Here is a 14,394-nt window from a genome sequence, read left to right as displayed (position 1 = left end):
CCCGGTGCATGGAGCCTGCTTCTCCCTCTGCCGGTGTCTCTGCCTCTCTCTCTCTCTCTCTCTGTGACTATCATAAATAAATAAAAAATTTTAAAAAATCATCTACTTCCCACTTTAGAAATTACCCTAACTGCTGATTATTCCGATGTTAAGCTGAGCCATTTTGTTTTAAAAAGGCTCAAAGTTAAAATGATGGGATCAAAAAATACATATTTTTTTGGACAACAGGATACTCAGTTTGAGATTAACGAGTATTTTAAGCTCCGGGATCACAGATGCTAAGTATTAGGGTAGAAGGGTATCCAAATACCACACACAATACATAGTAGCTTTTCGTATGTAAGTTTTCACAACATTTCCCTGGTTAATATCTGGGCAGCATTTCTCTATTTCCTCCCTTCTCTCCCTTATAAGCACAGGTGGGAGCGTCCTGGTTACTGAGCAGTGTACATTTGAAGGTCTGGCAAATGGGGCGTGAGGTGAGGGTGTTTGCGTGTGGAACTTAGGACTACAATGATAAAGTTTCTTAAAGATTTGGCAAGAATTATAAACATGGAATCTCCATAAAAAGTGCCACATATGAGGGGTATAAGGTTTGACCTTGGACACGGCACTGTTAGTTCTTCCATTTGAGGGAAGGTCATATCATTAGAGGGAAACTCACAACATATAATGGACTCAGTTATGACCATACTTGAAAAATGATTTTTATCAATGTTAAATATATATATATATATATATATATATATATATATATATATATATATATATATATATAAGTGTTAAACAGCCCTCTCAGCTTTTTTATGAAAAAGAGAACCACTCTATCTTTCCCCCATATCTTTTAGTTAAATATTTGCATGTTTATTCCCTGGATCTAACCACTAGGATTTTCCAGGATCAAGCATTATCCATTAACTGTGCTCTATGGAAAGAGAGGGTTTGTCCCTTTACTGCCTAACCCATCCCTGTGTCTGCAACATCGATGAAGACTTCCCATCTCCCATCATCTCAGTGCAGTCACACTGCTCTTTTGGTCAGATCCAAATCCAGTGTTTGCACTCATAACACCATCCACAGCTGAAGGATGTGGTGAACTGATGGGATTCTGTTCTTATCCACGTCTCTCGCACACCAAGTTTTTTGAGGGGTAGTCACTTAGATTCTATGAATTCGTCATTAATTCATCCTCCCTCCAATCAGGGATTTAGGCATCGTAAGAACTGTCCTTGTTGCCTTATGCTTTGAAAGAATACTCCTTTAATATGATATTCATGAGTTTCCAGTAGGAGAGAAAGTAGCTGCATGTGTCCCCACTGCCACCTCTATCTGGAAGCTGATTAAAATATGTATTTTGTCATTATTCTAATTACTATAACTACTTTTTTTTTTTACTAGTAATCCAGATTTTAAAAAATTCATAAGTAACAATATTCAGGAGTTCTTCGTGTCTGTGTCATAGGCATTTAGCAGGAATCATGGAAAATGGTCACCACTGCGTCTGATTCCGTATCTTCTCGCCATTCCTTCCTGCACGTACTGGTGCGCCTCGTCTCCACACCAACACATACCAGGAAGACTGATGACTTCATTTCTCTGTGTTTATGGCATCTTTTATTATGGTATTATTTGGATGCTGCCTCCCAAAAGAAAAAAATAGCCCAATGAATGCCATAAAACCAATCATGTGAAAAACCAGACAGGACACTCAGGAGCCCTCTCGTTTCCTCTTGCAATGGAGGCCACGTGATGGGAACACAATAAACTCTCATCTGGGCTCTTCCTGGCTTACAGTGTGACAGCACTGCCAGTCCCAGGTTGAAGATGCCACATGCCACTGTCTTCCCCTTCATCACCCGGCACAACCTGGCAGGGCAGGTGTCCAGGGATCCTTGCTGAACAGACTCTGAATATACGTGGTATATAGACCCCGGCTACAAAGTACAGGTCTTTAAGATTAACAAGTTCATCAGTAAGATCCCACATCTTAAGAAACAAACATACAGGAGGCTCCCAATAACTCCTAGCTCTGTACACTAGAAATTTCACCTTTTTTATGGAGTGAAGTTTCAGTGTCGAAATACATGAATAGCAAATATATTTTAAAGCTAACTCAAGTAGCTGAGTTGGTCTCTGTGTGCTGGTGACAAGCCGAATGGGGGGCTCACGTGCCTCAGTGGTGGGCACGGCTCAAGGATAAAAATCAATTCGGGCTTCTTAGACCTAGCCTCTGATAACAAAGTTTTTTCTTCTGTTCATTGTCTTTTCATGGTATAAGGTTTACCAGGAGACTCAGAACTTCCCTTTTCACCTGCTTCTTGAGGGTTGATTGTGATGCATTCATTTAAGATGTCAAATTATGAAATGCTGAGAAATGGTATGACCACTCAGTTTCATATCAATGACCAAAAGTATGACCACTTCAGTGATTTGATTCAATGGTAAGTAGTTCTATGGCTCAGCTGAATCTGCATGCTACAATGTGCTGATGACTCATGGCAGTAAATACCCAACTCTGAATGCAATGTGAATAAAATTACATCCAATGCTAAAGATAGAAATTATTTTCAAAGAAATTTCAGGGAGCCAATTACTGTTACTTGCCACATAGGATTAATATTCTGGTGGAAAATTTAGGTAACAATGGTTATTAATATCAATCCCACTTTTGGGTATATATCTGAAAAAACTGAAGTCACGATCTTAGAGTGATATTTGGACTACCATGTTCACTGCAGCATTACTCACAGTAGCCAAGGTACAAGAACACAGTAAATATCCATCAACAGATGAATGGATAAACAAGATGTGGTATGTGTGTCAATATAATATATAATATACAATACAATTTATAATAATATCTAATATAAACTATAATACATACTCTGCAACCATAAAAAGGAAGGAAATCTCCCCATAGATTCAGGCTTTTATGCCTCAGGGTAGATTATTTGGGTCTTATGAGGCCCTCAAGGCTTATGACTAGTGATAAAAGTTGTTTTCCCCTGTATACATTTCATTCTAGAACATTCTCTAGCTTTCCTGAAGAACAAAGGGGGAACACAGTCACTAGGTTGTCAGCCATCCTACATTTAAATCTAATTTTCCTACAGTCACACACAGGTAGTATCATGATAATCCATGCAACATGTGAAGGAGCATACTACCCAAACTTGGAGGTCTTCCCCACGTTTTCTTTTTCTTTCTTTCTTTTTTTTTTTTTTTAAGATTTTATTTATTTACTCATACACACACACACAGACACAGAGGCAGAGACGCAAGCTCCACTCAGGGAGCCCGATGTGGGACTCGATCCTGGGTCTCCAGGATCACACCTCAGGCTGCAGGTGGCGCTAAACCGCTGCGCCACGGGGGCTGCCCTTCCCCACGTTTTCTCGTGACCAACCTTTCATGTGTACATCACAAGGTGATTATGAGGGTCAAATGAAATCATTAATATACAAATACTCTGTAAGCCACGAGAAGCTCTATGAATATAAGTCATTATTATTACTCTATGGGGAAGCCAAAGTCCAACATGGATATTCTGTCCCATGTCACTTTTCTTGACATCAAAGCACTGAGAAAATCCTTAATTAAAGAACTGATCCCAAGACCTGAGTACTGCTTTCAATTTATTTCAGGAAACAGATTGGCCCAATATTATCATTTAGAATGGAAATCTCTTCTTCGGTCCCCGAAAATCCCTGCAATAAGTGGAAAGAGTAAATGTTATTTTCTGACAAAGGAAAGAGTAAATGGAAATGTTCAGAGGAGCTATCTCATCATGGTTTAGCTCAGGCCCTCAGAAAATATTTGCTGAAATACCAACTTCAAGGCCACCATCATCAGCCAGTGTTCCAGGACATCAGAAACTTTAATGGCGGCAGGGGCAGAAAACCCTCATCTAAGAAGAGCAGGTGTGTTCAGGGGGAAGGCTGCTCTGCTCAGCAGTTGGATATGGGCACCCTTGGGAGGAGATGCCAGGGACAGAAGGCTGGACCGCAGAACACAGAACACAGTGGAGGAGCAACAGCCCTGTTGTGGGGCTGACACTGCCCAAAAGGGTGATGGTTATTGAAAGACAGCAAATGGGGCCTCAGTGCTTCTTGGATGTGAATGAACCAAGGATATTCTGAAGCCTTTTGGGTGAGGAATCAGAGCATAAAAGCCTTGTTTGGAGTCAAAACTCCCATGAGACAATGACTTTCTAAAAACAAATCTGCCACTTGTGACAACCTGGATGGACCTCGAGGACATCATGCTATGTGAAACAAGTCTGGCAGGGAAGGACAAATTTGACGTGCTATTGCTTCTATGTAGAATCTAAAAAGGACAGACTCAGAGGAACATAAATAGTGTGGTCGTTACTAGGTTGGGGAGATATGGGTCAAAGGGTATAAACTTCCAGCCATGAGGTTAACCAGTTTGGGGGTCTAATGGATAGCACAGTGATGATAGCTAATAATATTGTATCATGTAACATGATGATGGCTAAGAAAGGAGTTGTTAGGTGTTCTCACCTCAGAACAGAAATGGTAACCATGTGATGGGACCGGGGTGGTAGTTAATTCTACGGTGGCAGTGATTTGGCACTATATAAATGTATCAAATCAAATATGATACACTTTAAACTTACACAGAGTTATGTATTGATTATTTCTGGAAAAAAACGAAGCTGGAAAAGCATAAAAATAAATACAGGAAACAGTTGAGGACTAAGGACAAAATACAAACAAAGGGTCAAGAACAAGAAAAAAACCCAAGTGTTTCTAAAGCAATTTTGCACAATTCTCCAGACACATTTCCCATGTACTGTCTGTCCCTGTCAACAGTAAAAGAACCATCCATTTAAAGTTTAACCCAGGGGTGCCTGGATGGCTCAGCTGGTTGAGCATCTGACTCTTGATTTCAGCTCAGGTCATGGTCTCAGGGTCGTGAGATCGAGCCCTGCATTGGGTTCGGCACTTAGCAGAGAGTCTGTTTGAGATTCTCTCTCTCCCTCTGCATGCCTCCCACCCCCCCAAATAAAAAAAAAAAAGAATAAATCTTAAAAAAAATTAGAGTTCAACCCAGAAGCTGGACCTATGGAGTCCATTCTCTCCTCCCATTTGAACTGGCTCTTTCCTAATTCAGGCCACTGTCACCTCACACCTGGTTCACAGAATCAAAGCATAAATTTCATTGAAGTTTGTCGATTTGGTTTTTTAAAATATTTTATTTATTTATTCATGAGAGACACACACAGAGAGAGGCAGAGACATAAGGCAGAGGGAGAAGCGGGCTCCCTGCGGGGAGCCCAATACAGAACTCAATCCCAGGACCCTGGGATCACACCCTGAGCTGAAGACAGATGTACAATCGCTGAGCCACCCAGGCATCCTTGAAGTATGTCTATTTGTAAGTCTGCTTTCACCCATAGGCTGCAAGTTTGTCAAGAGGAAGACTTTTGTCACATTTACTTTGTATTACCAATCTTAAGTATAGTATTTTTTTGGTGAATGTATAAATCATATTGATCATTTCACAAATAAGTGTATTCTGAGGGAATGTGCATAAATTTGGGGAACAGATTTAGGTGGTTAACAGGGGCTCTGTGTTTTTGCTGTTTATTTTTCCTTTGAAAAACGTTAAAGTATCTATATTCCATAGGTTGAAAGTAAAATAAATGGTGACAATTCAAGCAAAATTTTGATAGCTTGTGCTCAGCACAAACTAAGAATATTACCCTTAAAGTCATTTCATCAATAGCTGGATATATGAACTGAATTTATTCTCATATGGAATACTCATGGTTTTCACATGCATTTATCAAGTTCTCTCTTAGCAACAAAGGTTATCCTGCTGAGACAGAAAGCCTTCTGCATAAAACAAACAAGGAAGAAATACAGCTGTGTTTGCAAAGGGCCAAAATGCTCAAGCATGTGCACATCAGTAGGCCTGTGCCCCCTGGAACCCATGGCAAACAGAGCAAAAACCGACAGGAAGTCCTGGAAACCAGCTTAGTGGTACCCAGTAAGGAAGAGGAGTAAGAGAGATGATGGATTCAGAATTATATGGCCACAGAATGACTTCTGTTTCTGACCAAGATGGAGTAACAGAAAGGGGATAAACTCTCTCACCAAAAATAACTAAAAAAAATATATGGAACAATAGTTCTGAAGACATTGGACACCCGGGAATAAAGGACAGTGATCATCAAGTGACAGGAAACATGAGGTGAGCCTCACAACCCCACCCTGAACCTTGATGAGGGTTCCAGGCCTTGGTGGGGGGAAGGCGAGACCCAGACACACAGCTGAGTGACTGAGGAGACAGGGCTGAGGAGTGGAGGAAGCCAAAGGGACTAAGATTCTCAGGAGGGAGACGCACAAAGTAACTCCAATATTATCCAGAGATCCTGCCTCAATCACTTGGTTGGGTACAAATCCATGAAATGTGAGGAAACCACACAGGTAGGGAAAGACCCACCTGAAAAGATCAAAGGGAACAGGACACATCACTCACCCAGGGCCAGGCATGGTGTTCACTCCTAAGAGCAAGAGTGAATGACCTCACAATTCACTGGGCATCCATAAGAGTGCGAAGACGGGTCTTGCCTCTGCACTGGGAAAAATTACCCCAAACTCTGTTCTGGTCTCAACTAAAAAAGCCTAAAGCAAAAGCCAGAATGATCACTCTGGTTTTACACCACTTTATTGTGTCCCCAAGGAGAGCTCTAACTTAGTATCAGGAACACAAAGGTTTCCAGGATACAAGGGGAAAAAAAAATCACAGTGTCTTGTACTTAATTTATAATGACTAGATATGCAAAGAAGCTGCTGAAAAATAGGAGCTATTATGAGGAGAAAAATCAGTAAATTGAAATTGACACATAAATGACACAGATGATGGAATTTGTGGTCAAGAACATTAAAGCAGTTATGATAACTGGATCCCATGTGTTCAAGAAGCTAGAAGATTGAACATGTTAAGCAGAGACAGAGAGGACATAAGGGAGAAGTAAAATCAACTACACATAACATTTCCAGATAAATGCAAAGGAGAGATCACATCTCAAGTCATTCTATGAGGCCAGCTTTAATCTGGTTTCAGAAACAAAGACATTACAAGAAAAGAAAACTACATGTGAATATGTCCCATGGACTTAAGACACAAAAATTCTTGACAATATTTTAGTAAGTAAAACTCCCAACTGTACAAAAAGTTTAATATCTCAGGATTAAGTGGGGATAATGTCAAGGATACTATATTGCATTAACCATTGAAATTTGTTCAGTGTAATTCACCATTTATTAACAGTCTAGAAAGTAAACCTATATGATCATTTCAATAGATGAAAAATATCACTCGATAAGGTTCAAAATTCATTCCTTATAGAAACTCTCCACCAGCAATGAAAAGAAATAAATTCCCCAAATCTGATGAAGGACATGTATTAAAAATATACAAGCAACATCTTACTTAGTGGTTAAAGCCTACATGCTTTCTTTGTAGGATTAGAAACAAGGCCAGAGTATCTGCCCCTACCACTTCTAGTCAATATTAGACAGTTTTAACTTGTACAGCTAAGAAAGAAAAAGAATTAAAAGTCATCTATAGCAGAAAGGAAAAAGTAATTATCTCTTTATTCACAAACATTCGGATTGTATATGTAGAAAATACTATAGTATCTACCAGAAAGCTACTAGATCCAAGTAATGTTAATTTATCAAGGCTTCAGAATACAAGATCAATAGAAAATATTAATTTCATTCCTACATACTAGTAATGAGCATTCAGAAATTAAGAGTGCCATTTACAGTTCATATAAAAAATATGAACTACTTAGCAATACATCTCACAAAGTGTATACTTGACTTGTACACTATAGGAAACCAAATCCGCTAAGTGATCTATAGAATCAATGTGATCTTAATCATAATTCTAGAAGGCTTTTTTTCTGGGGGGGGGGTAAATATTGACAAGCTGCTTCTAAAATTCGTACAGAAAGAAAAATATCTAGATTACCCAAAACATTTTGGAAAGGAAGAACAAAGACGGGGGGCTTACAGAACCTGTCTTCAAGATTCATGATAGAACGACAATAATCAACATGCTGTGGTGTCAGCCTCAAGATAGAAAGACTGAGCAAAGAAATTCTGGACTGGAAGTCCAGAAATAGACCTGCACATATATGGTTTATTTGGTTTTGATGAGGGAGCAAAGGCAATTCCGCAGAGAAAGTAGGGACTTTTCAGCAAATGGAGCTGCAGCAATTGGATACCCATCTGTGAAAAGAAGACTTTTGACCCATAACTTAATCTCTTTGATAACAAACTCAAATGGATCATAGACCAACTGTCTAGAATCATAAAACTTCTAGAAAGAAAACCTAGAAGAATCTCTCTGTGACCTTCAGTGAAGCAAAGATTTCCTAGCTACAATGCCAAAAACATTATTCATATAAGAAAACTGACAATTTGAATTATTCAAAATCAGGAACTTCTGTTCTATAAGACACACTGAGGAGAAAGAGAGGCAAGCCACACGCTGAGAGAGTATTTGCAAATCAGATAAAAGACTCATATCCATTATATATTCAAAAAATTAAAATTCACTAATAAAAGACAATATAAAAAATTGTCAAATGATAGAAGACATGTCATAAGAGAAGATAGATGGCAAAAAAAGCATATATAAAATGCTCAACATCATTTGCCAGAAAAAAGGAAATTAAAACCATGAGGAAACTACCACACACCTATTAGAATGGCTAAATTAATCATAAACCCCAAACCTGACAACACCAAATGCTGGTGAGCTTGCGGGGACCAGGAACCCCCTGGTCTACTCTGTTGGTACAAATGTCGAATGGCACAAATTCCTTTGAAACTATTTGATGCTTCCCTAAAAAATGAAACATATACTTACCATGTGACCTTGACATCTGCTTCTTAGATATTTACCCAGGAAAAAAACAAAGTAGATGTTCACACAAGTACAGATACACGGATATTCTTAAAAGCTTTTCTGGCAATAGCCCAAAATACAAATAATCCAAATGTCTATCAGCAGGTGAGTCTCTAAACGAGTCATCCTATATCCATATAAGGAAATACTACTCAGCAGTAAAAAGAAATGAACTGTTGATGTATACGTCATAAAAGAATCTGGAAGTAATGCTGAGTGAAAGAAGTCAGCAGAATGAGTGATGCTGTGTGGCTTTGGTCACATAAAATGATGGAAACGGAAACTAATGTAGAGGCAGAAAGATCAGGGGTTGCCTGGGATGGGGGAGGTGGAGGAGGAAGGGGTTACAAAAAGAAACTTTGGGGTGATGGACATGATCATTATCTTAATGGTGTCATGGTTTCATGGATGTACACACCTGTCAAAACTTGTCAAATTTTATATTTAAACAGTCAGTTTGGGGTGCTTGGGGGGCTCAGTCAGTTAAGCAACTGCCGTCAGCTCAGATCATGATCACAGGGCCCTGGGAATGAGCCCCACATCGGGCTCCCTGCTCAGGGGGGAGCCTGCTTCTCCCTCTCCCTCTGCCTGCCACTCGTTCTGCTAGTTCTCTCTCTCTGTCAAATAAATAAATAAAATCTTTAAAAAAATAAACGTGCAGTTTGTTGTATGCCAACCGTACTTCAAGGAAAGTATTAAAAATTATATGTCCACAGGAAAACAGTCTCTTCCTAATAAATAGTGGTTACCTTGCTGATTAGAAGTGATCTATAAAACAGTCCTGTCTGCACATACTTGCACACATTAAAATCACAGTTCTATTTTTCATAGTATTGGCAACTGAATGTGACCACTAAGTATTTGTGGATAAATGCTTTATAAATGCAAAATGGGCACCATGGAGCCCAACTGTCCTTTGTCATACATGCCTGCCAAATGCTACTTTCTATCCACAGCCAATGTAGCAACTACCTGTCACAGCCTATATACACATGTGTATCAGCTGCAAACTATTATAATCCTATTTCTCTTATAACCAGTGTCTTTAGCTGCGGTGCATTTTCATGCTGGTACAGGCTTTTAGAACACGAAGGAGTTAAAATATTGTTCCATGGCCTTGGAGAAGTCTTGGACTCACAGGATGGCTTGGTGGAAGAATGCGCTCCAAGGCCAGCTTCTTACTGTCTAGCCCTCCGCAAATCTATAAACACTGGGAATGTGTGTCAGTCCATCCTGGCCGCTCTAAGGAAACAGAGGGGTACGCAGAAATGTACTCCCCACAGCTCTGGAGCCCGGGAGCCTAACCTCAGGGTGTTAGCATGGTCAGGTCTTCTGGGTTGCAAACTTCTCTTTGTGTCCTCACATGCAGAAGGGGCGAGCTAACTCTCTGGGGCCTCTTTGGTAAGGACACCAATCCCATCCATGAGGACTCCATCATCATGACCTAATCACCCTCCAAAGGCCTCATCTCCTCATACCTTTTCCTTAAGGCATTAGGTTTTCTTTCTTTCTTTTTTTTTTTTTAGGTATTAGGTTTTCAACACATAATTCTGGGGGAGGACACAAACGTTCAGCCTACAATAGCCCAACAAAGGCCAAATCAGGACCAAGGTGATCTCATGACACTGCACACAGTTTGGAATCCAGTCTTGTTTTGGATTAGTCCAGTGGCCCAAAATAATATTCAGAGCATATTAATCCATTTTAAAAAGGTTTGATACTCCAATGCTACATGACAAATAGTCTACACTAGCTACTCTGAAGAGAGGCTGATGATTTAGGGATTTTTATGAATATTCCTGAGCTCTTTCCATTATTAGGACTAGCCATTAAAGGCTCAGTGAAAAAAAAATGCAATTTTTTAAAATGGGAAAGAAACACTGTAACAAAAAGCATATTCTGAAGTAGAAAGTTGTACTGTTACTACTTGCTTGCATTTCAGTGGGTTTCCTGAGTTCGCCCTCATTCTCTCACCAACCTTTAGGGTACCAGTTGTTTGCATGGGGTTGCCCCAGCCTGTGAGTTTCTTCAACACTGGGATGACACAACTTTCTTCCTCACTGGGTGACTGGCACTATCTTTGGCTCTAAAGAGGAAGAGGATTGGGCTGAACATGTCAGGGGCTCTCCAATGGGTGAATGAATTCACTTTCAGCAGTGGTCATCCTGTAGAGTTGTTTTGTTTTGTTAAAGTGAAGAAAAGCAGCAAATACTCCTCTGCTGTCTTACTAAAAAAGAGATATGCTTGTGTATGTACTAGATTATATATGTGTGTGCTTATATATAAATGGAACTGGCTTTCCTCCTTACACATTATTTCAGGCATTCTTTTTTATAACACTGTAGAAAGCCCAAGAGAATAAGAAAATCAGTGCTGTTGTTGGAAATCTTTATTACAGAGACTGTGATTTGTGGGCAATCTATAAACTTACATCTCAAATGAGAAGATCCATCTATTTATTTTATTCTCTCACTCTAATGCCTTTAAGTTCGTAGTCTCTGAGAGTGAACATCAAGAATTCAGACAGCTTTTTTTTGTCAAATACCATGCATCGAGAGGAAAGACTACTTTTAGCTGGAAGTGAGAACCTATCATCGGGGGAAAAGTTTCCTTCCCAAATCAACAACTGCAATGGCCTTGAGCAAAGGACCCCACCCTTTACTTTCAGTCCTCCATTTTGGTTGTGATACCTGCTACCTGCTTATTCAATTGGCAAAATTCCTTGAAGCTATCTCACAAAGATCCCAGAGCACTCAGCTCTCATACATTCCATCAGGCGTTAAGATTGTGTGTTTGAGTACCATTAGTTGAGTCGTCCTATGTGGAGCCTTGGGAATACCTGGTCTGTTTCCCATTAGTCATCTGCACTCTGTTACCTCAGTTGTGGCACAGCTTTGATCTTAAGAGTACTCTGACAGTAAGCACCTGATATTCCCATCACCTGGGTGCAATCCCCTCCTGGCGAATGTGGATGGGTCTTGTGAAGCTGATGGGATAGTGGTTTTCTTGATGAGATCCCTCCTAAGACCTCCTTGTGGTGGACCAAAGAGGGATTTTCCTGCTGGCTTTGAAGAAGTTAGCTTCCATGCTATAGGGGACAAGTTGCTAGAACCTGGGGAAGCCTCTAGAAACTAGGAATGTCCTCTAGCCTGTAGCCAGAAAAAAAAAAAGTTCCTTCCTAAACCACAAGGAACTAAGTTCTACGGACAACCAAAGAGCTTGAAAGAGGACCCCAAACCCCAGAAATATTTGCAACTCTGGTCAACATCTTGATTTCAGCCTGAAACACTGGGCAGAGGAGGCAGTTAAACTGGTCCTGGACTTTCAGCCCATGGAACTGTGAGATAATTAATCATGCTGTTTTAAAACACTAAATCTGTGTTCATTTATTATACAGCAACAGAAAATGAATGCACACCTATGTCAATATGCATTTATTTGGTATTTGTACACAAAAGAAATCTATTCCATGACCTTGCTTTTTTTTTTTTTTTCTAATACTCCAAAGATTCAATTTAATAGATGATTCAAATGAAGTTGAGTTTCCTTATCTCTGGCCTTCTTTGCCTCTTAATCTGGATTCCCCAAGGCAAGAAATTGGAAGGATTAGATTCCTTCATGGAAAACTCATTATCATCCTGCTATGTAGGATACTCTTCCATTTTTTTCTTATGTGAAAGTCTTGGTTAACAGTCTTTAAAAAGTGACCGTTGCTTATTATTAATAATACCTAGGAAAGTCAAGGTGTGAATGAGAGATCTGCAGGTTATGCACTAAGTTGAGGTTGGTTGTTACAGGTCAGGTTTTAGTAAAGATGCCTGATACCATCCAGAGTTAATTTTTTTGTAATTCAACTTTACAGAATAGTGACAAAATATACACGAGTAGATGATCAAGTTGTATCACAAATTCACGATTCCATTAAAGCTTTCTATTTAGTGAAAATCCACTGTGTTTGAGGGAAATATATTGGGTTAATGCTTTCTGCTTTGAGGGCATAAGCAGAATTTAAAGTGCTGTTCTATTCATTCCGAAAATGAGCTTTTCCCCAAGTGCGTCTCTGTAGGGTGCTGGTGGGTGCCTCAGAGAAAAGCTTCTGCTCTCAGGAAAGAGAGAGGCCACGGGTTCAACAAAGTTAAATGGGTTTCTCCAAACCACGAGTGATCAGGGCTTATATTGAGAAACCAGAACTGAGTGGAGTTCACATTACCATCGCCCCCTGTTGTGGGGGAAGCTGCCTGGAATTGAAGTTCTCAGAGGTGAGAGCGATTCAGTTGTTTATGATTGGTTGTACAACTGACTTCATTGATTCAAAACTGAAAATAGGGGTGTATCTTATATGGCAGTCACTTCTCTTTGCCAAACCTTACTAGGATTGGAAAGACTGAGATTTCATGAAACCTGTAGCCCATTTGACTCCATGATCTAATGGGGAAAGCCACCTCAAATATCCTCTTCCTTCAAGACTGTTGGTGGAGGGCTTTCCAGTGAGTGTATGATGCAGAGGGAGCCGGCACATCATTAGTCACGCTCCTCAAGCAATGTCTTCTCTGAGTTTATTCATGCGTGGGCTGGCCAGTTCTTACTGTGAAACTCTCTTCACTTCCAAGTTCATGGTCCCATGTGATAACCAGGAGGGCTACCAAGTCCATCCAGGGGGGTCTACTCCCTTCCATCTTTTAACCTAGTGCCTTAGTTTCCCATCTGTAAAATGGGCATATAAAGCAACACATGGTGATAATTTGGGAATGTTAACGAGCTAATATGTTTACAGTGGTTAGCAGGGAGCCTGGATTGTGGGGCATCTTTGTTCTGCACAGCGGCCTGGAAATGAAAGTGGGTTGCAGAACACGAAAACAGTAGGAATTCTTCAAAGTTGGTCAGGATCCTGAACATAAAAATATTAGAGGCTCTCCAAAGTTGGTCATTAGCAATCTGGAGAAATCATCATCTCTCAGAGTGGATGGTCACAATAACCCATAATTATCCCAGCAGGTCATACTCAGGGGAATGGATTTATCTGACTGGTAAGACAAGTTTAAATTTAACTTCCATTCAAGTTTCCATGTATATATATATCATTTCACTCCCCCTGTAATGTGATCATCTAGTGGAAAATTTTCTTCAATATTTGTTCTTATCTGAGTTTACATAAAACTGGGTTTTTATCAGTTCATGTTCCTTAAATAATCAGCCAAGATTTCATGCTCTAAAAAATAGTAGTAAGAACATTCATTTAATCTAAAATCCTTACATCATTAATGATATATTTGGAACATTCACTGGCAGGGCCAAAGTCCTTCTTTGATTTCATCTAACCAGTATGGAAATAGAACGCTTGGGTATTGTTGGGGCTCTCCAAGCTGGGATCCCATCATTAATGGGTCTGGGAAATGGAAAACATGTCTTATAAGCATCTTTTGCTAATAATTTAAATCACAA

General features: G+C 39.8%; 1 protein-coding gene across 14 annotated transcripts in view; it reads right to left on the bottom strand.

Moving 5' to 3' along the window:
* Positions 1 to 14,394, bottom strand: part of SEMA5A (semaphorin 5A) — a 475,568-nt gene that overhangs the window by 31,081 nt on the left and 430,093 nt on the right. The window lies entirely within an intron of this gene.

The sequence above is a fragment of the Canis lupus genome, chromosome 31, assembly GCF_048164855.1.
Source record: "Canis lupus baileyi chromosome 31, mCanLup2.hap1, whole genome shotgun sequence".
Taxonomy (NCBI): domain Eukaryota; kingdom Metazoa; phylum Chordata; class Mammalia; order Carnivora; family Canidae; genus Canis; species Canis lupus.
Note: the sequence above shows the minus strand (reverse complement) of the source record. Positions and strands in the feature narration are given on the sequence as shown.